Source organism: Arvicola amphibius, chromosome 8 (genome assembly GCF_903992535.2).
Source record: "Arvicola amphibius chromosome 8, mArvAmp1.2, whole genome shotgun sequence".
Taxonomy (NCBI): domain Eukaryota; kingdom Metazoa; phylum Chordata; class Mammalia; order Rodentia; family Cricetidae; genus Arvicola; species Arvicola amphibius.
This window is the reverse complement of record NC_052054.1, coordinates 54,614,386-54,638,568: the sequence shown is the minus strand read 5'-3', so window position 1 is coordinate 54,638,568 and position 24,183 is coordinate 54,614,386. Positions and strand designations below refer to the sequence as shown.

At 39.1% G+C, this 24,183-nt stretch overlaps 1 protein-coding gene across 1 annotated transcript in view; it reads right to left on the bottom strand.

The window, feature by feature from the left end:
- Pdss2 (decaprenyl diphosphate synthase subunit 2) overlaps positions 1-24,183 on the bottom strand; it is a 239,951-nt gene that overhangs the window by 194,495 nt on the left and 21,273 nt on the right. The window lies entirely within an intron of this gene.

The following is a 24,183-nucleotide window of genomic DNA, read 5'->3' as shown; positions in this document are numbered from 1 at the left end:
CTCATGCTGCAGGGGAAAGAGTTCTGAAATAAGCGATGCTCTGTGATCTGCTTCACTTTCCAATTTGTATTTCAAGGGAAAATTTAGGGTTGATACTTTCTACTTGACCCTACACAAGCATCTTTCCACTAAAATATTATTTCATTTGAATAGAAAATCCTCTATATTTTACACAATGGTAATTAGCTTTTCCTTAAAAAAAGACTAAGCAAGTGGGGCCTCAATTATAAATAATAAACGTGAAATATTAAATTAAATATGTGGGTCAGCAAGACAGCTCAGAAGCTAAGGCACTTGCTGCCGATCCGGATGACCTGAGTTCAACCTCTGGGACCGACCAGGTGGAAGAACCCCCAGGTGCGTCCTCTGATTGCTACACACATGCCCACACACACACACACACACACACACACACACACACACACTAAATACCAAATAAATAATTTTACAAATTAAGATCACTTATATAATATAATATAATCCAAATCACTAACACTTGAAGTCTGTACAGAGATTTTGAAATACTGTGATGGAAGAACTAGTTAACAAACAGGAAATTAGGAATTGTGGTATTTTTCAATTCAATCAAAGACAGACACTTCAGGAAAACCTACAGAATTCTGTAAGAACAGTATGAGCTTAGCCAGGGCTGTTTCTGCTTCATCACCTGGCTCTGTCAGCCCAGACGGTCAGGGAAGACTGTGGAAGCCTCTGCCAGAGGAGACTCACTTGCTAGCTAACAATGAGTTCCATAACCAGCAGAAATGGCCTGTGGCTCCATGGGTCAGAATAAACAGATCTAATTAGAGCAAACAGCAGAGTAAGTAGGAGCCAAGGATTTCACAGGGAAGGGAACAGACTCCATCCATATACAGTGGGTGCACCAGAAGCTGTATGCATTGCAGTTGAGTCCAGAGACAGCCTGTGTATTCCTGCTGTATAGATCTTGCTGCATGTGCAGACATCAACGAGTCCAATAAGGAGCAAGCCAGGACAACCTGAATCTTCAATGTGCTTTCCATCTTGCACACAGATTCACGGGAGGAGCTAGAAGTCTTACTGGTTCAGGTGTCAGCGGAGCTTATGATCAATCTGTGGTTGATCACTAAGCTATACAGACACATGGGCAACTGCTAGAAAATGAGATTTACAAATAAAATCCAGAGAAAAGAACTGCAAAGCACAGATTTTGCAGCTGCATACTATATAGTCCAGGTAAGCCATAAAGCAAGCAAATGACAACCAAATAGCTGACAGAGAGGGTAAGGCCAGAACCTAGGGTTGCTACAATATATTATCTAGATGTCCACTATTCATTCATCAGAAAATCTTCTTATGAAAGAAATAAGAACATGTGATTCATGAGAACTAATCACCAGAAACTGTACAGAAATGCCTTTATTTAGCAAAAATTTTAAACCAAAATTATTAAAAAGCTCAAAAAAAAAAAAAAAAAAACCCAAACACTTTCTAGCAGTGGTGGCACACACCTTTAATTCCAGCACTTAGGAGGTAGAGATAGGCTGATCTCTGTGAGTTCAAAGCCAGCCTGGTCTAGAGAGCCAGTTCCAGGACAGGCTCCAAAGCTACACAGAGAAACCTTGTTTCAAAATACAAAAGAAAAAAGGAGGAGGAGGAGACAGAGGAGGAAGAAGAGGAAGAGAAGAAGAAAACCAAACTAAAAAATAAATAAATAAATCAAATGTCTTGGTGAATGTAGAACCTAGCAAAAGGCCTGAAATTATTTCTTACAAAAAAATAAATAGAAACCCTAGAGTTGAGGTGGAAACACTACTGGAGAATTGCTATGGATGTGAGTCAATTGGTACCACATCCCATAAACCTGCCATGGTAGCACACAGTATAATAATCCTAGCACTTGTAGGTGGAACAGGAAAAGCAGAAGTTCACAGTGGACACCCTGAAAATGAATGAATGAATGAATGAATGAATGAATGAAGTAAAAACAAAAATTTTGAAAGTATTATGAGGAAAAGTGACCCACTAGGAATAGTGAGATAACAATACAATTAATAGATGATTATCCTTAGAAATAATGGGGGCTGAAAGGATGGTTCAGTGATTAAGAGCACTGGCAACTCTTACAGAGGTCCTGAGTTGAAGTATCAGCAACCACATGCTGGTTCACATCCGTCTATGGTGGGATATGATGCCCTCTTCTGACATAAAGGCGTACATGCAGATAGACCAACCAGACATAAATCTTAAAAACAAAAAAGAAATGGTGGCTAGAAGGTAGAGAATAATATTTTAAAAATGCTAGGAGAGGGTGGGGGGCAGGAAGCAGGGTGTAGTGTTACACACCTTTAATCCCAGCACTTGGGAAACAGAGATGGTAGATCTCTTAAGAGTAGGAGGAAAGCCTGGTCTACATAGAGTGGTCCAGACCAAACAGGGCTACATGGTGAGATCCTGTCTCAAAATGATAAAATAAAATATAAAAAATAAATATTCTGAGATAAAGATGTATTTATTGCTATTGACTTACCTTATTTAAAAAAAAAAAAAACCTCAAGGAAATCCTGTAGGCTTTAGCATATGAGTCTACAGGAGCTCAAACATTAAAATGGTGAATATGCAAGTCAAAAATGTCTATGTTTTTTCTCATTTCTTCTCTTAATTTTCATAAAATATATGAACACAAAGTAAAATTCATAAGGTATTAATGGTCTTACAACATATGCATATAATATATTTTTAAATATGCTGTTAGAATTAAAATGTGTTAGTTCTGAATATATGTTATATATGAATTATATGTTGTAAACCCTACTAACAATGATTAAGGAAATAACACAAAATCACGTAGTTAAAAAAATTCAGGCATGGTAGTATACACCTATATTCACAGCATTGGAGAGGTTAATATGGAAGAAGTTCAAAGCTGGCCTGGGCTACCTACTGAGACTGTCTCAAAAGAGCAAAAACACAAAAAGACCCTTGAGAAATAAAAACAAAACAAATCTTCCTAATAAAACAATAAAATTAAAATGGTACACTAAAATATGTTTATATAAAAGAAGAGAAAAAAGGGAATAATATGAAACACAATACAAAGAACAATGAAACACACATGACAAATATTGATAGTAGATGATGTATGAATGAACTAAACAATCCACTCAGAAGGCAGCGACAGAATGGGGTTTACAACCAAGGTCCCACCTACATGCTGTCTCTAAAAGACATATTTCACATGAAAAAGCATGAATAACTTGAAAGTAAAATGTTAGAAAATGATATATATGGAAAGTCATCACAATAGCTAGACAGCTATATTAATACTAAATTCAACAGACTAAGAAATACGACTAGATTTACTAAATAGCACTAGATTCTACAAATTATTAGTAGAAACAATGTAGACCATTTCATAATCAGAAAAGCACCAGTGTATCACAAAGATAAGACAATTATAAATGTATATACACCCAATAGCAGAGATTCAAATGAAGCAAAAACTCAACAAAAGAAAATAGCAGGGAACTCAGGAAGGAAAACTGCAGAGCTCAATATTTCCCTTGAATGACTGAGAACAACTAGACAGACACGCAGCCAAGACAGAAGACCGGCCGTGCTGCCAGCCATCTTCATGCAGCCCATGCGTCAAAGGGGAAGCACACAGACATGGATTTAATATCTGCAGCTGAAGGAAGAAGAGCCTCAACCATTTTCACTTCTACCTTAAGATGTGTCTTTCCCACGGCTTCCTTATGTGAAGATCTTTGTACATCTGTTCTGAATGATTTTGTTCTACTGCTTCAACTGAAATTCTTAATGAGGTACAAGAATGTTGAAACAAAAGGTTATTTCAGCTGAGAAAAATTCCCAATCAGCTGCATTTCTCGGGTACCAAGGGAAGCTGTGTAATGCAAACAGAACATTAGATTTTTAAATTTTATTTAATTATTTAATGTTTATGTTCCTGAGTGTGTGTGTGCGCGCACGCGCGTGCACATGTGTGTGTGTGTACCACAGGTGTCCTGGTACCCATGAAAACCAGAATGTTAGGTGCCTTAACCTGAAACTACAGGTGGTTGTGAGCTACCTGATGTAGGTACTGGGTCCTCTGTGTGTGCTCTTAACCATGGCACCACCTTTTCACCTCCCTTCAGTGAGAAATCTTAAAGTACAGAAAGAAGTCCAAAGACTCTTTCTAAACAATGAGAAGGTTTTGTCCATCCTAAACCATTGTACCACTAGAGAGATGATGGAGCGACGGGAGTGGAAGACCCTTGACAATATCACATTACAGCTTATAGCTCACAGTGCTGAATTATGCTCAAGAGTTTGCTAAAATTTTCAGTAGCATGAGGTCCAGATATTTTCGTAGCACACATTATGGCAAGGAATTGTAGAATTCAGAGACTATTCACCAAAAATTGGTAGGATAGTTCAGTAAAAACATCAATAATTTCTCATTAAATCATTTACAAAAGATCACATTCAAAGGGCTCTCAATTTGGAGACGACAAGACCATGCAAAGATCTAAATATGCTATCAATGAATTCCACAAAGAATTTCATCAGCAAAAGAAACTTCCTGATCTGCAGTTTCCACTGGGAACTCTGTACTCAATAACATCTGCAAAACTAAAGCATCTCCAAAGATCACATATGTGGTTTACAACGTTGAACTTTTTAAGTTCATCATTTAAACGCAGCTGGAGTGCATTTCAGAGATAAGGAAGTACATGTTAAATAATAATGCAATTTTAATTTCTCCCTCTTTGGTTACATTGTAGCGTATTCAAGTATTAGTTTTTTTCACTTCCCATTTAGCAAACATCAATTCTAGACCCATAGACAGCATTAGAATGATTAGTTCTGCCACTTCAAGTGGCAAAATGAAAGACAGACAATTCTTGATGATGTAAGAAGATCTGGGTGCCTCTTGGGCCTCTAGTTTCTAGGCTGCAAACAAAGCAATCCTCCCATTATCTTTTTAAGTATAGAAGAAGTAAGTGTGTTAACAAAATGTCAGCCACCAGAGCAGTACACTGAATATGAAGGTTTCATCAGTAAGAAGGCCTATTTTAACTCAAAAAAGAACAGTTTCTTCTTGCCAAAGGGTTCATAGTACTTAAACTTTAGGTATACAGAAAAGGACACAAAGTAGCTTAAGCTTTCCTTTTGAACTCTTAACATAAGGAGAAGAATAAATCTAAGATTAAACTGGATGTAGTGAGATTAAAAAATAGTTTGAAAGAAGCACAGACAACAGTCTGCAGGGTCCATGTCCTAATGCTTTCATTTGCTTCAACTGATAGAATGATTTCAGTTTCACCTATAATCAACTATACTATAGAATGATTCTAGTTCTTTCTCAACATGTTAAATGTTCTATGGCATGTTGAATAATGTTATTTTAAAGTGGAAATAATCATGAAAGCTATGAAACCAGCAATAATACAAGACAGAGTCAGTAGAAAACAAAGACAGACAATTCTTAAACCAAGAAAATCCTACTGGCTCATAAAGTACTTAGGGATCTAGGCTACCTAAAGGCTAGTCCTTCAAGTAATTAGTCACAAATCAAGTCAACAATTTACCAACAGCTTTAACAAGAAGGGCAACACAGAAGGGCAATACTTAGTATCTGCTGGCTTTCTTTTCTAATGCAGGGCACAATCTGTTGGAAACACATATTATCTCATGTAATCTTTATGCCAATGGACAGGTGTTTCTTTCTCTAACTTACTGATATAAATTCTGGACTCACAACTTGAAGGTAAGACTATTGCTAAAGACCCCACACACTTCAGACCCAAGAAGTTGACTTGAAGAAGAAGACTTGAAGGAAGACTGGAACTGACTGGGAAGTCCCCTCCCTGAAGACTAGCTCTCATAAAACTGGAAAGTGCCATGCAGGATTGCCAAGAGAGAAAAGCAGTCAAGAGTCCTACCCAAGAAAATCTTATTGGATCCCATCATTGCTAACAATTGTTTTGTAAATGCTTAGTGAATAAAGAGTGAAATCCTGTTTCAGAAAAGATCTTCTGAGCTAAGATACAAGTGTAGAACAAAGGATGATCTGTGCCAGAAGTACTTTTGCCACCAAGAACTTCCTTCCCAGTGGTCAAGTTTAAGTATTTCACTGGTAAAGAAGCGATAAGAATGAGCTGCCTACTGGAAAAGAAATCCAACCTTATTCCTAAAGTCAGTGGTGAACTGAGAGTCCTCAGTTATCAACAGCTTATGAGAGATAAGGAAACCAAACAAAGTGTTTTTAAAGAAAACCACACCCTGATAATGGGACTAAAGGAAGATACTTGGTATTAGCCAGCCCTCTCCAAGGCTAGCAATCTGGATTTTTAAGCTAACTCTGCAGAGCTGTGTGTGCTGCGGTAGGGACTAATGGTACGTCTTCCAGAGCTCCTGCAGATGGGGACAGACACTGCAGAGCCAGAGACGCACAGTGTTTCCACACTGCTTCTCTCCCTCCTCCATGGTAGAAGGGCTGAAGCCTTAAAGAGCTTCAGGTCTACACCCATTTCCCACGGTGGGGACAATAAACTAGAAGTACTGCCCAAATTAATTTCCAACATGTTGAATATATAAATATAGATTGAAACTAAACCTAAACATACTGAAACTATTAGCATTACTTTCCCCCTAACAATCTATCTTATTTGTTTGCTCATTCAACAATGAACAATGAATGTTTCCTATAGGTTTTAGAGTTTCTATTGCTGCAATGAAACACTACAGCCAAAAAGCAGGTTGAGGAAGAAAGGGTTTATTTGGCTTATACTTCTATATCATTGTTCATCACCAAAGGAAGCCAGGACAGGAACTCAAAAAGTAGGCAGCAGCTGGTACAGAAGCAATGGATGAGTGCTGCTTACCAGCTTGTTCCCCATGGCTTGCTCAGCCTGCTTTCTTAGAGAACCAGGACCACCAGCCTAGGGATGGTACCAACCACAGTGGGCTGGGACCTCCCCATCAACCACTAATTAAGAAAATGCCGGATCTTATGAAGGTATTTTCTCATTTAAGGTTCCCTCCTTTCAGATAACTCTAGTTTGTGTGTTAAGTTAGCATAAGACTAGCTAGCACACTATATATAAGTATATTTTGGATGTTTCATAGGTTTTGAAAGATGATAGATACATGCTCATTATTTTAAAATTCAAGCAATATGAACAAGTACAAAAATGTCACAATAAGGGAAATTTTTCTACAACCTACTATCAGAATTTAACATTTGGTTAAAAAAAACAAAAACCTAAACATCTCTCTTTGCTAGTCACAATAATAAATGCTTTGTAAAAATTTCTCTGAAAGAAAAAGCACATTAAATATTTTGCATTTTTCAAAGAAATGCTCTTTAGCCATTTTTCAAGTAAGACATTAAAAAAAACACCAATTTTAAAGTTTGAATTTTGTACCAATACTTGTCTGAGTTTCTCTGTTTACTAAAACTAATCTGATAATTGAGCCCAACTAATTTCCTTACAAGCCTTATAAAACATTTATCTAGCTAAAAGTCTAGACTCCAGCTGAAAACAAATATACAAATATGCATGCTTTAATACGACCAAACTTAACCACTACTTGCATATAAGAAACCCTACAGAATGCAGTCCTCTGCCTGCTCTGAGAATGTCAGCTATCCCGTGGGGGAGCGCTCGGCCACTGCAGAGTGAAAGGTACTGGGGCGAAGAACTCTTAGTATTCAGAGGCCCGGGAAGAGGAGAAGACACAAGAGCGGTTGCATATTTCATCCTGATGCTCAGATTCATGTTCATTTTTTAAGTCCTCAGAAGAAAACCTTGTTGGACACAGGATTTTGTTAGATAACCCAGGCTGGCCTACAACTCAGGATTCTCCTTGTCCCAGCTTCCAACTGTGGCTAACAGGAGTGGACCACCACACCTAACGGTGTCCTTCAGACAGAAAATTCTAAAGTAACTTATATCTGATCATAGCCCAAATACTGAGATGTAATGAAAGTAATTTAAACACGACTCATTAATTTAAATGAGTGAAAAATCACTAACATCAATATTTTTAAAGCAGAAATGGACCAAAGAATTGTCTATTTCAAATGTCAGCCTTGATCCTTGTATTTTAAGGCCCTGATGTCATGTTTGTGCTGTATCAGGCTTTTCTTTTAGGTCTACACCCAGGTCCCAAATCATAAATTTCTTAATTAGTAAATAAATGCTTGGCCCAGCTTAGGCTTGTTTCTGGCTAGCTCTTTTAACTTAACCTGTTTTTCTTTATCTACTTTTTGCTTTGGAGCGTTTTACCTCTTTTTCCTTCTGTGTGTCTTACTTTCACTACTTCTTGTGTCTGGCTGGAAGCTGCCTGGCTTCTTGCTATGGCGGTGTCCCTCAGCCTCTCCTCTCTTCTGTCGGTTTGTTTGTTTTGCCTAGATTTCTCATATTTATTCTCTCTGCCTGCCAGCCCTGCCTATCCTTTCTCTGCTTAGCTATTAGCCATTCAGCTTTTTTTTTTTTTTTTTTTTTTTTGTTTTTCGAGACAGGGTTTCTCTGCAGCTTTTTTAGAGCCTGTCCTGGAACTAGCTCTTGTAGACCAGGCTGGCCTCGAACTCACAAAGATCCGCCTGCCTCTGCCTCCCGAGTGCTGGGATTAAAGGCGTGCGCCACCGCCCGGCGCCATTCAGCTTTTTATTAGACCAATCAGGTGCCTTAGGCAGGTAAAGTGAAACACATGCAACACATCTTTAAATAATTAAACACACATCCTTACATCATTAAACAAATGCAGCATAGGGATGTAACACACCTTTACACCGTTGAAGTAATATTCTGCAGCATAAAGCAATGTAACACACTTTCGTCTAGTTGAAATAATACCCCACAACAATGTGCACATTAAGCATAATAAATCTTCATGAACTGACTGCTTTACATCAGCAGTTCTAGACCCACAGGGGTCGCAACTCAGATGTCCTGTGTATCAGATATTTACATTATAATTCATAACAGGGGCAAAATTGCAGCTTTGAAATAGCAACACTATAATTTTATGGTTGGGGTCACCACAACATGAGAAACTGCATTAAAGGATCACAGAATTAGGAAGGTTGAGAACCACTGCTTTACAATTTAAAATACTTCTTTGTACCTCTTGCAATATTCTTTGTTCTGGAGTTTTAAATTAGCACAGTTAACTTTTTATATATTACACATTTTTCTACTCTTTAGGTCTTAAAGAGTTTTTGTCAATTAACTGAGTAAGCTGTTTCATTATGAAACGTTCACACATACATAATTTTGCTCATATCTCCATTCCCCCTTCCCACTCCCTCTACTGGCCCCTTCCTCACTCTAAGCAGGCTCCCTTCTGCTTTTCTGTTCTATGTACATAACTTGAAAATAGTGGCTTTTTAATTGGAATACTTTGACCGCTTACAGCTCTTATAATCATTGAGAAGACTGGGTTAGATTTATCTTTTTTAACTTTTTTTTCTCTTTTTGATGCAGGGTCTCACCATAACACTGACTGACCTACAACTCTCCATGTGGAACAGGCTGGCTTCAAACTCGGAGCTCTGCCTATCTCTGCCTCCCCATGCCCAGCCCTAGATCTACCATCTTGCTGTCTGTTCTACTTGTTTCACATGTTCCTTCTCACTTCCCGCCTCTGGATTGAGTACTTCTCAGCACTGTATTTTATTTAAACTCGTAGACTTACTTTTCAAATGTCTGTCCGAGACTTGCAGTGCTCACGTTTTACTTTATCACAGTCTTCCTTTGATTATTATACCCTTTTTATAGAATACCTTTATCTGTCAACAGCACAGCACTGTCCTAGTAAATGCCTGTAACAGTGAACAGCAGTAAATCTTCAAACATGCAACGTGAATTTAAGCAGTCAATTTGATAATCAAGACAGCTATGAAGTACACACAGCACATTGACTGGTAGCATAGAGAGCATGAACTCCTCTCAGTTTTGTCTAAAAAAATTTCAAATTCATTAATGAAGGACATGTTAGTGAGTATAGTAATGTAAGTTGTTTTTCTTAAGACTTTGAAAATGCTCTTTATAAGTTCTTTCTTTAAGCTTCTGGGGTATTGTGGTAAAGATTACCTTCCTCTCTGTGCTCAATGTGCCCTTTTTCTCCACCTGAATGAGTCTTTTTTATCACTTATTTTCAGCAATTTGATTACAGTATACCCTATTGGTTTGCTTTATTCTACTTGGGGTTTGTTGAGATTCTGGATTTGTTGGTATTTCTCATCAAACTTAAAAACTGGAGAGCTTTACTTCTTTAAATACTTTGCGCACTGATCTTTTCATCTGCAGTATCTAACGTTTTGTGATCCCATCAAGTGGAATTCACTAAACAGACTTCACACTCAGTCAGTCCTGTTTGGTTCTCTAGATTTCTCCTTCTTTGCCTATATGGTGTTCATGTTTTCCTGTAATTACTGGAACATACTTACTGCTCTTACTAAAGCTGTTTCGGCATTGATTAATCCTATCATTTCTGCCTTCTAAATGTATCTACTCATTCTTTAGTTATACATTGTATATTGAATATTTTGTTTTGTTATCTTCATGTAAAAAGGGATGAACTCTGTTTTAGTTGGCAATTAAATCACATGTGAATTAATTTGTCTGAGGTGGCCTCACACTCAGGATGGATAGAGAAAAGTTTTTGTCTTTTGAGATAGATTTTTAGCCCAATTGTTCTGAAACTCACCGCAATTCTCTGGCTTCAGTCCCAAGAGCAAGGATTACACGCTCAGCTTTGCAATGCTTCTATTTAGAAGTAATTTAGCTATAACCTAAAAATGTGGGCTTCCAAAGTCTCCCTCTGAATAGCCCATGTATGCAGAGGGCTTTCAACTGACCTCTGCTTTTGATTGAGCATTAGGAATTTCACCTAAGTGTCCGGTCTCATGGAATTGCACTTTACCCATATGCAGGACTTGAAATGACTTACACAGATATCTAGAACCCTATCTGCAAAACTCCTTCCTGTTTAATATATTGCCTTGTATGTTCTACTCATTAGGACCTCCCAGAACTCAGCTATGTCCCAGACAACTCTGTACTAATAGGATGCTGGTAAGGTTTCTCTTCCCTGCACCACAAACTGGCAATTACCTCTAGGCAGAAAGCCAAGATAATCACAGAGCTACCTCTTCTGTTTTCCTGCCCTGTGGGAAGACAGTGCTGTGTTGCTTGTTGTTCAGTATAGGAAGACAGTTGTCTGGTGTATACTGTCCAGTTTCCTAGCTGTTTCTTAACAAGAGGCAATTCCGGATCCTGCTATTCCCTTGTGGCTAGAAGCAAAGTCCTTTCTCATAATATCTGATTGCATGTCGAGCACTACGTATGAAGTGCAGTGGCTGTGGTTTATGCCATTTCCCACAGCAGACTTGCTCTTCCCTCTGTTAAAGCCAGGAACTGAGCTGGGATGGGGCTGGATAGCAGCTGCAGTGAGATTCTGCGTAAGCGCTATGCTCCAGTGTCTCACAGGTGAAGCTGTCAATCTGGGCAGGCCTCTTCCTCTAGTTTTGTAGTTCTCAAGAACATGGTCTGGGGAACCCCAGGGTCCCTAATTTTTTCTGGGGATCCATGAAATAAAAACTATAACAACATTAAGATATTTTACCTTTCCTACTGTGTTGACATTGTCACTGACAGTGCAAAAGCAATGGTGTGTAAACTGCTGGGACTTCATCACAAATCTAGTCAGTGGCCACAACCACACACAACCACGTTCTTCAATATCATGTGCTCACGTAGAAAAAAGAAAGTGACCATTTCACTGAATGTCTTTGATAAATAGCAAAAATAACTAGTTTAGTAGATTTTTTTTATGAGTTAAATTGTAAAATGAGTACTATGTGTCAAATATTTTTGCAGAAAACCAAAATGTGGTTGCTATTGCAAGGAAAAGCACTTGTCTGATTCTTTGATTTGGAAGCTGGATTAATAATTATCTCCCTACCCTCCATAAACATTACTTTTACTTAAGAGAACAGCCAATAGCCAAATTTTGACCTTTCAACTTTAATGGTTAGTATACATTTTCTTTTTTAAAAAAATATTTATTTATTATGCATACAATATTTCGTCTGTGTGTATGTCTGCAGGCCAGAAGAGGGCACCAGACCTCATTACAGATGCTTCTGAGCCACCATGTGGTTGCTGGGAATTGAACTCAGGACCTTTGCAAGAGCAGGCAATACTCTTAACCTCCGAGCCATCTCTCCAGCCCCTAGTATACGTTTTCTTAAAACTATTTGTTGTAAATAATAAAAATTGAACTCTCAAGTAAGTATTAGAATTGTCTCACCTAGCTTAGGGCTCTTCTGTCTAAGAACAGTAACTTCCACAACAGGCTGGTTTTCTACATCAACTATCAGTCAAGACAACCCCTCACAGACGTGCTTAGAGACCAAGCTGATAAAGATAATTACTAAATCAAAACAGTACCTCACTCTGACTTTGCTTATGGTAGGTTCTAGTCATAATAATTTTGTATGCGTGTACATACATAGTACATGTCTGGGGAGGCACATGCGAGTATGAAAGCCTGTGAAGGTTATAGGTTGCTATCAGATGTCTTTGAGATGCCATCTCTCTCTGAACCTAGAGCTCACTAACTGGCTACACTGGCTGGCCAGCAAGCTAGGGATCACCCTGTCTGCCTACCCAGCACTGGGATTGCAGGCACTCACCACTGTACTCAGCCTTTGTGAGTGGAGAGGTACTGAGGATCCGAGCTCAGGTCCTTGGGCTTGCACGCACAAGCTTCACCAACCAAGGCACTGCCCTAGCCCAGCTGTCATATTTTCTCACCTATCTGTAAAGTTTCAGCTCTGCCCTATTAGTCCATGCGCTGGAGCTTTATTCTTTAACGCCTAGAAGTTTGGAAAGGAAAACTTCTAGAAAGAAATTTAAGAAAAACAGACTGTCAACAATGCAATAAGGGTGAGCCATAAAGTAGAAACCTTAGTATGATGTATTTTAGGAAAATTACAAGGCTAGCAGCCAAAGTGGGGCTTACATTTCACTACTGCCAAATATGGTTATCTGGCCTTAATTTCATTCTAAGAGTGACTTTGTAAAGGTCAAAATGCTACTAATTTCAGAACATACACAACAGTAATTTTTTTCTAAAAAGAAGCTCAAACATACTCTTAGAGAGGGCTCTTGAATAATTCACAGAAAAAATATCATAGATCCAGAAAATACTGCCAATAGAAGGAAGTATCAGGAACCAGAGTAGGAAGTAGAAATTGTGGAGCCAAAGGAGCAACAGCAAATTCAATGTTCTCCAAGCAAATGAGCCTAAACTTGGGAAAGGGTCTTGTCTTGGCATTAGCTCCTCAAGTACACATGCATTCCCAAACACAGCAGCCAAACTGCATGCAGTTCAAGGCCTGGCTGCTCAGAAAGCCTCCCTTCTATCCCTTGTACAGAAGTAAAGGTACTCAGGGTATTTCTCAATCCTTGCTGTTTTTCATAGATGAAATAACATGCTAGATAGAGCCATGAAAAGGTAGCAAGTAAGCCCAGGGAAGAGAAGGGTCAATCAAACAGTGACAGTGTTTGGTCAGAACCAAACTGGGGCTCAATAAGATCTACGAAGAATGCCCATTGCAGACTCCAGAAACCTGGGACTGTGGGAAAGTAGCAAATATACAAAGAACAGAGTTGGCTTTGAAAGGACCTAACCATAAAATGCTTATTTGTTTATGACAGGGTCTTATTAGGTAGACCATGATGGCCTTGAACTCATGACCCTCCTGTTTGAGCCACCACTGTCAGTCATAATAACAGAATCTTTACTTTCTTTTTTGTTTTTTGAAACAGGGTCTCAAGTTAGGTAGTTCAGGTTGGTCTGGAGCTTAATATGTAGATCAGGCTGGCCTCAAAGTCATGGAAATCTTTTCCTGCCTCAGCCTCCCCAGTACTGGGATTACAGGAATGTGCCACCACAGTCAGCAATAATCAGAGAATCTTAACTTGGGTAGTAAGGCCTTAGCTATCATCTAGTTCATGAAAAAATGATTTTATACTTTTGAATGTGTAAAATCAAATAAACGCTCACCCCATGGAATATACCATGGGTTAAGTGGTTCCTGTCTAATTCTACAGAAAATTTCCAAGCTCTCCTAAACTGACTTGCATGCTCTCTTAATCAAGTTTTCTACGGCTGTGAAGAAGCACCATGATCACAGAAACTCTTATAAAGGAAAACATTTAATTGGGTGACTTACAGTTTCAGAGGTTCAGTCCATTATCATCACGGTGGGGCACAGTGACATGCAGGCAGACATGGTGCTGGAGAAGGAGCTGAAAGGTCTACATCCTTTTTTTTTTTTTTTTTTTCGAGACAGGGTTTCTCTGTAGCTTTGGAGCCTGTCCTAGAACCAGCTTTTGTAGACCAGGCTGTAAATGCAACTTGGATGAAAACTGAAAACCAAATATATCATAGCAATAAAATGTGTAAGTCCCAGACCCCTTTGCTCCTTATCAGTTACTCACAACTGTGGATACTTTCGGTATGACAGAACAGTACCCACAACACTGGTGAGATGTGCCCTAGGAGTAAGAGCCTAGTTCTTAAGGAGAAACTCTCATGTCAGGGTGAACACTCAATGCTTGCTAAATATACTAAGTTGGATAGGCAGATTTGACCACTAAAGAGGAATCTGGAGGCTGGGGAGACGACCCTGAAACTGGCATTTAGAAATTAAAATTGGTACTCCAAAAAGTTCTGTATCCTAGGGCAGAATGGGCAGTCAGCAAGTAATTCAGCTAGCTGGTGGCACGGCCCATTCCTTTCGAAACCACCACTATTATTCCTGCTCACGGGGTCTAACACACCCATTTCCCTGGCCTCCTCTCACTGCCTGTGGAGGTTTGCGCTCGTCCCTCATCTGCCTGACTCCATTCTTTCCTCCTTCTTTTACCTTTTACTTTCCTTTGCTCCCTTTTTTCTGTCCACTTTTGCTCTGACATGGCTCAGCAGATAAGAGCACTTGCATTCTTGCAAAGGACCCATACCCAGCTCCCAGCAGCAACACTGAGCAGCCACAACCTCCTTTAATGCCAGGCCCATGGCCCATGGGTCTGATGCCCTCTTCTGACCTCTGTGGACATGAGACAGAATGTGACTTACACACACACACACACACACACACTCACATACCACATGTGAAGGTTCTGAGAAAGAAAAAGGGGTGTATGAAATAGGAAAGGCAATGATCAACTCTTTGTTGTAGCTCCATCTTGAAGACTGGTTTATTTAAGTTGTTTTATGAACATCATCCTTTATATATACGCATCCTTTAGACTTGCTCTAATGACCACTTAACAAAGTAGTAACTCAACTGAAAAAATACAATATTCAGGCTTCTACATCCCTCTGTGGAATTAGCACCAAAGGCTGTTCATCATGCCATCAGTCCTAAGTGGTAGAATTATAAAAAAGACACCAAAGACCTGGACTCTATCACAGGTATGCACTTTCTGCAGACAGCTGTCTCAGATCTAAGGAACAGTGAGGCTAGTTTGCAGTCTAATGCACATGCCCTGTTTTTGGACCGAGCAAGAAAGAACAGAATAGCATGTGGCTATTGTGGGCAACATTTTTATTTCCTTACAGGGGCAGAACTCTTGATAGTCCTTACAGCAAACAAATCACACATCAGTTCACTATGGTGACACTTGATTCTACTTGCTGTTACTAGAGAGAGATGCGGCTTATTCCTATGGTAAAACTACAAAACTCTGTTCCTAGGATTGTACCTAACCCTTATTTCAAGGAGAAAACAGAACAAAACACAGTGTACCACCATACAGCAGGAGGGCGGAAGCCTACAGGCTACAGCATGGGAAACAAACAGGAAAGACACCCGACTCAGTAGAGGCACTTGAGGGTAATAAATAGCTAACAACCCAGAGGACGAATGGTTCATGTCATTTATGATTACAGTCTGATTACTCCTCTGAGTGCAAAGGCTATCCAGTAAGTCATATCCGGGTTGATTTGTTAGCAAGGTACTTTTATCAGATAATAAAGCAGAGTGTAATTAAAGTGCATTCTGTCTGTTTATCGTGGACTAAGACAGCTTACTATAATTCTCAATTATCTGCATGAATACACAATATGACAGCATGGGGAATAAACCTCCCAAGAGAAAGCCACAGACATCTTATGTCCAGGCAAAAACTGCTGGACTTCTCCAGTTCTTTGAGAAAACTTTCCAGACACTAATAAATAATATCACAAGTTCTTACACTTTGCAACCTATTAGCAATCTGATAAGGGCATGACTAAACCACAAAGGGCAGAAAACAGCTGCATATCCAGAACAAACCCTTTTAGTGGAAAAATCTGAGTGTAAAACAATGGAACAATCATAAAGAAACACAGCAGAATTTCAACAAAATGTTTGTATTAAAAAATGCTTAGAATGTATAAGACAATTTCACTGTTTAAATATCCTGTAAAGATTAGCAATAATATAACTGAGAACTTGAAAACAATGATGAGTTAAAAACATCAGAAAAATAATAAATAGAAACCTATTCAAAAACATACTTAAGTCAAGACAAATTTTTTTAAAAATAGTGAAAGTCTTTTGAAAATAATGATCAATATTGTCTGTCACAAACCTAGTACCATGGACATTCTGCTTCATTACTGATAGTGCTGTCACATGCTGAGGACATTTCGAAAATGCAATCTGAATTAAACACTATACAAATGCTTATCATTTTAGGTAAGTACTATACATCATGGACTCTAATAAACAAAAATACTTGTCATAGCTTGACTCCTCAATAATAAGGGTCTGAAACACAAAACCCCAGCTGAGCAAAGTTATGCATGCTATGCAACAATTACATGCAAATAAAATGTGCATATTAGAGAGGACTAGGAAGGAAAACTATCAAAGTGGTGCCAATTTTGCTCAGGTAGTGCAGAAGCTAAATAATCACCTCCCAGATGTCTACTTCCTAACCTCCAGCCTATGGATGGCACTTTGTGTGGCAAGAATAACTTATTCTTGAAATGCGGGAGACTAGAACCAGGGCCTTAAGGATAAGAAAGTAACTTACAGCCATGGTCCCATTATTAAACATTGCAAAAAAGGAATTTCACTAGGAAGATATTTCCTGGAAAATCTCAGTTGCCCCAGTGTTATCACAAAGGTTGTAAGAGGGAGGCAGGATGGCAGAGCCCCATGGCAGAGTGGAGAGCCAGCAGTCAAGAAACACAGAGGGCCTCTTGGAGATGGAAAGGCAAGGAACAGATTGCTCCAGAATATTACAATTCTGCCTACATCTTAACATTGGCCTTCAGATTCATTTCAGGCTTCTGGCCTCCAGAACAGACTTTAGCAAATGTCTAATAAAGTGGTATTTTTAGCCAATAAGCTTATAGTAACTAAATATAACAGCGGTAGGAAACTACATATCGTGAGACTGACATTTTTTTAACTTCCTATAATTGTCCATATTACTTTTGCTCTCTTGCTTTTCAAGACAGTCTCTCTGTGTAGCCCTGCCTGTCTTGGAATTCACAATGTAGACCAAGCTGGCCTCAACTTGGAGATCTGCCTGCCTCGGCCTTCCAAGTGCTGGGATTAAAGGTGTGCGCCACCTCCACCCAGCTGGATTCCACACTGCACCTATCAGTGCACTGTAAAACAAAGGCTGAGCTAAGATCTGTAAGTAGAGATCTAACCTCCTTTGCTATCCTGGTGCGCAGTCCTGCGTAAGCATGAGTATCAGGAGACCAGAGTTAAGACAGAACGGCAATGCCATACCTTTACCAGTCCTGAGATCCTGACTTAATTTTAAGCTCAGATACTGATGTTTGAAAAGGGCTGGACATGTTATCGTGCAGCCAGGGTTGTAGACTGCTGAATTCAGTAGCAGTTCAAAGAAGAGCAGTGTCACCAGCCCAAAGCACAAACCAAAAATCAACTGAACAAGATTCTTCAAAAACAAACAACAAATAAAACCACCCAGTGATAATTTATATTAGCTGAAAATTTTGGGCTGGAAATTGTGCTCTAGTTTAAACACTTAGTCAAAGGAAAGGTAATGATGATGATGATGATGATGATGATGATGATGATGTCACTGTGCTTTCTTCCTGGCTGTTTCTCTTCATGGGTGTTAAAATACTAGTCAGAGAGAAGTCCTCCAAGGGAAAAGGTTCATTAGCTGTTAGCCCAAGGAGCCACATCCAAACAGAGCAGCTCAGGAGTAGCTGTGCCTTCTTCACTCTTTTCTAACAACTGACTCACTATAAAATGACTAGACTTACACAGAATTAGACTCATCTTTTGCAATGCTTTTGCAATAGGGGGCTCTAACCCTGACAATGAGCTCTTTTACTTTCTTAAAAGCAGGCTCTTATTCTGGTAGCTCAGGTTAGCCACAAATCTCACTATCTTCCTACCTCAGCTTCCAGAAGGCTGGGTAGGAAGTAGGGGTCCTGCTTGAAAACATTTTCTTAAGTCTGTGCACATGTGTGTGTGCGTGACTGTGGATGTGTGTGTGTGTGTGTGTGTGTGTGTGTGTGTGTGTTTCTAGGGATCAAATCCAAGGCTTCTGAAAGCCATGTGACTACTGAGCTATACAGCCCTATCCCTTTAAGAAAAGGCTATCTCTGTGTAGCTCAAACTAGCCTTGAACTTGACATGTGGCCCAGACTGGCCTCAAACTCGGTCAGCTTCTGACCTCTTCCTCCTAAGTGCTTGGATTCCAGGTTTGCATCACTATACCCAACTTGACAATACGCTTTTTTCTTTTATTTTTTGTTTTGGCTTTTGAAACAGAATCTTACTACATAAGCAAGGAGAGGCACAAACTCATGGCAATTCTCCTGCTTCAGCTTCCCAAGTGCTTGGATTAGAGGTATGAGATAACACACCTGGTCTGATGTGGGTTTTTTTTGTTATTTTTTTTCTTTTTCGAGACAGGGTTTCTCTGCAGCTTTTTTTTAGAGCCTGTCCTGGAGCTTGCTCTTTTAGACCAGGCTAGTCTCGAACTCACAGAGATCCGCCTGCCTCTGCCTCCTGAGTGCAGGGATTAAAGGCGTGTACCACCACCGCCCAGCTTGATGTGTTTTTAAAAGCCATATTTTCTCTCTTTTTCAGGTATCATACCCCACATTTGCAAAAATTGCATGAATTATACTATGTTAATAAGCAAATGTTTTCAAATGTGAGAGTAGAGCTACAGAATAATTAGTGACAGTCACATGCATCTCTTGGTCAACTTGCAGCAGCATCTCATATTCTTTCTCAGCAGCAAAACCCACATATAAAAGGCATCGTTATCAACTGAGTGTGTCCAAAGATTGATCTCCATAGCAACTGCAACTCTGCTAGATGTAGTGTGTAAGGCCTCTGAGTTAACACCACATGCACCAGAGCACTGGTATTATGTAGTCCAGACTACGGTTGCTGTAGAAACCTAAACTCGAGTCCCTGACAGCAGAGGAGAAAAAGAAAACAAGAACAAAGGGTCCTTGAGAACTTACCCATTTACCCCTTTGCTCTCCAGAAAGGCTACAACATCCTGAACACTGTTAACAGCCCTCCATTGACAGCACTAAAGGAATTTTTTTTCCTACAGAGATTTTAAATGATGTCAAGTCTTTGTTAAACATTAGAACCACTTCCTATTTGCTAAGCCCCCTCCTCCTATTCACTGCTAAATTAGATGTTTCAAGGCTCATTCCAACAAAGTACCACCTCCTTCTAGCCTCAGCCAGAGCTAGTCTACACAGGCAAAGCCGGAGGGAGATGTGCCAGTTTTCAGTTGCTACATAAAAAAGTACATACTTATGGGTTCCCATGTGATGTTTCAACATGTTTATATAACGTTCAACGAAGGTGACCATATGCATCACATCAAACATTTATCATTTGCTTATACTGAAAACATCCAAAATCCTTTCTTCTAGCTTTTGAAAAGCACATGCTATTGCCACAGTCATGCCACTATGCAGGACATCAGACCTTCTATTTATTTTTTTTATTTGTGTGTGTGTGTGCGTGTGCGTGTGCGTGTGTGTGCGCGCGCGTGCACATGCCATAGTTCATATGTGAAGGTCAGAGGACAACTTTGTGAGTTGGTTCTTTTCATCCATCTTTACTTAGGTTCTAGGGATTGAATTCAGGTTGTAAGGCTTGCATGGCAAGGGTCTTTATCTATTTAGATACCTCACCAAACCCCAAAACAGGTTTTTTTGCACCTATCAAATGACAACTTAGCTCCTACTGGTCAAGCTTCCTTACTTCTCAGTTCTGTTCCTCTCTTCAACTTTAGGAACTACCACTCTATTCTAGACTTCTATTAGATCACTTTTCTTGCATTCCATAAGTCTTGTAGGATTTGTCTTTTATACCAGATTATTTCATGTAACATACTAGCTTCCAGTTCGATACATATTGTCAACAGGATTTCATTATTTTTATGGCTGAATAGTATTCTGCTGTGTATATTATTCATTGGTAGATAGACAAGTAGGATAGCCCATTTCTTGACAACTATAAATAGTGCATGTGCTGATGTCTTAAAATACTAACTTCAGTTCCTGATACAGGGGTTTCCCCCCCTGTAGTGGGATTGATGCACTAAACCACAGATGTATTTTTAAGTTTTTGAGAAGCTTCCACAGCATTTCCCACAATGGCACTACTAATTTACATTCCCACAAACAATATACAAGAGTTCCCTTTTCTCCACATCCTCACTTGCTATGTGTCTTAGCCCTGTTCTCCTGCTGTGAAGAGACACCATGATCACAACAACTTACAGCTTCAGCGGGAAGTCCATCATCGCTGTGGCATGGCGCACGGTGGCAGGCAGGTGTGGCGCTGGAGAAGTAGCTGAGAGTTACATCCTGATCCACAAGCAGAGAAAAAGAGACACTGGGCCCAGTGTGGACTTTCTGAAACCTCAGAGTCAGTGATATAATTCCGCCAACAAGGCAACTCCTACTCTAACAAGGACACACTTCCTAATTTTTACCAAACAGTGCCATTCCCAAATGACTAAGCATTTAGATATACGAACCTACGAGGACCATTCTTACTCAAATCATCACAGTATGTTTTGGGTTTTTGGGTTTTTTTTTTTTTTTTTGGTAACATCCATTTTAACTAAAGTTAGGTGAGGTCTCACTGTGGTTTTAGTTGTATTTCTCAGGTGATTGGTAAAGTTGAGTATTTTGACATGACTCTTTGTATGTCTTCTTTGAGAACTTACTACTTAAATTTATTAATCCATTCAGCTTCCACTTGTATTGGATTATGAAAATGATCTAATGAGTTATTATATTCTGGTTATTAGCTCCTTTTCAGGTGTATCTTTTCTTCCATTCTATTGATTGCCTCTCTTGCCATTGTCTCCTATAATGTACAGGTTTTTAATTTGATGAGATCCACCTGTCTGCTTTTTGCTTTTGTTTTCTATGCTTTGGGGATTTTATGCCCACAAACACTTGTTCATGTCAGTATCCTAAAGCATTCCCCTACATATTCTTCTTGAAATTTTACAACTTCTTACAAATAGATCTATAATCCATTTCAAGTCGATTATATCAGATGAAATGGGTCTGCTTTCACTTTGCTGCTTACAGATATCCAGTCTTCCAAGGGACCACTGATTAACAAGTTTGTCCATCGTCCAGTGTGTGTGCACTCATACTTCTGTTGACAATTGCTGGAGAAGTGTCCTGGGTTTAAGCTCAGACTTTCCATTCCATTTCATTGGTCAATATGTCTGTCCATTTTTATGCAATTATCATGTTGTTTTAACTACTGTAGTTTTATATAGATAAGCTAATGGTTAATCTGTTAATACTACACTAACAAGTGTACTCTTGAAAAGCTGAACAGGAAAATGGTCAAAATAAAACAATGGTTAGAATGGTAATATCTCCCTTCACGTGATCTTAAGAAAAATAATCATGCCAGTTCTGAGAAAAGTACATAAGAAATCTTTTCCTCTTTAGACTGGTAAGAATCAAGAGCAGAATCTTCAAAAGCTTATTTGACAGTAGTTCCCAAGGCTTGTTCAGTTCAAAGGTCAGGTTTCTCCAGTAAAGACATGGTTTCTTCATGTGCATTCCTTCCTCAGGTAAGCTACTTAGAGTGTTAGTTTAACTGCTTCGTTCAGTGTGAGCATTTGGAACAGGATCCACCTGTGTTTACGGCATTTTTAAAATGTGTTTTTGTTCTCTGATCCTAATGAAGATAATTTACAATATGCTGAAACCACCAAAAGGTTTCTGGGGCTTCCTGAGATAAAGGTCTCTGGGTTTGTTTTTTTTTTTTTTTTACTCAGAATTAGCATAATACTAACTCTGCTCTTCCTAGCTTTCGCACTTGGCTTTCTAATTTAGAGGGAAGACAGAGGCCACTGCTACCCATGGTCCATCTAGCTAAACAGTCTTCAAGCAGCTTAAAATACTTTTCTTCCCTAGGCCATTGATTTAGCTAGCCTATGGTGATGGATCCTGAACATCTGAGCCATGTGGTTAGACTCCCTTAGCAATTACTAATAATCATGATTCCTTCTGATCCAATATCATTAAGTTTTCACACGCATACATCTAGTTTCCTCAAGAATATGCTAAGTTTTGGTGGTTTGAATAAAAATGGTCCCCACAGGGGTGGCACTATTAGGAGGTGTTGCCTTATTAGAGAAAGTATATCACTGGTGTAGGGCTTTGAGGTCTCGGATGCTCAAGTCAGGTCCAATATGGCATTCTTGTCCTGCTGCCTGCCGATCCAGATATAAAACTCCCGGCTTCTTCTCCAGCACCATGTCTGCCTGCACACCACCACGCTTCCCACCAAGACACCAATGGACTAAACCTCAAGACTATAAGCCAGCTTCAATTAAGTGTTTTCCTTTATAAGAGTTGTCATGGTTATGGTATCTCTTCACAGCAATAGAAACCCTGAGATAGCTATCTCTGAGAAACTTTTTCTACTTGAAACATCCCCTGGTTAGATTAAACAGCTGAAAGGCCACTAAACTTTTGCTGACTTGTGACATAGCATATTTTTCAGTTCCATTTTTTGACACCAGTATTATTTGCAGAGCTTAGCTATTACCTTTCTACTTATCCTGCCTCACAAAAAGAAAACTACAAAGGAAAGGGAATAAAAGTAGGACCATTGAAGCACATGCTTCCTATCTGAAAAAAAGAGAATTAAATGAATTTATACCACACGTCTTTCAAAATAAAACCATTACTTAACAAGAAAGTAGCTGCTTTACTAGAGTATAACTAGAAAAGCCAAGGGAGAGATGCCTGTGGGCTAATGGGTTATATGTCACTCTCAAGGCACATCAACAACCCCAAATCGTCCCCACCTGTGTATGCATGATGAGCAAGTTTGTATGAATTCAGACATTTTTAAAAAATCAATTATACAAATCCTATCTATCCAAACTTTTTTTTCACTGCCAGAGTTTTCTGATTAAGGACCCAGACTTTTAATAGTTGTTTAAGTAACACCAGATGTTGTGTTTAGGGTTCTGGTTAAGCGGTAGGAACATGGAGGGGAAAAACCAAAAGAACCCTCCCTATTAGAAATGTCTGCCATCTGTCTTAAATGAGTCTGTTCTTGTATTACTGGGAAGTTCCAGAATTTAAACTTAGGACAACCCAGGTAAGATGCCAAAATTTAAGGATTTCCATTGCATTGTTACTTTAAAATATGATCTGTGGTTAGCATACAATCAAAATTATTTTACAAATCACAACCACATGAAACAATTGTAATGAATTGACCAATGGTATGAAGCCGTATTCAGAAACAGCTGTTTCTGATAAGACAGTAAATTTTGAAATGGCAAATCCTACATATTTGTGGAAGTTGTGCACCTGTTGATTAGAATTTGTTCTCCAATTATAACTAAATCTCCAATGTTCTAAAACTAATGTATTTTCATGCTATATACTAAATATAATCATATTTTTCTGAAACATTCAGAGTGTTGACTGGTACATTATACAGACTCAGACAAAATTTTGCATTTACCTTTGCTTCTATCTTCAAGGTGCATGCCAACTGCCTGGAAGATTTCAAAATCAAACTATGCAACTGCACCTTGTAGCAATCCATTCTTAACAAGTGCTAGATCAGGCAAAGTTCCCCACCTAATTTTAATTAACCCT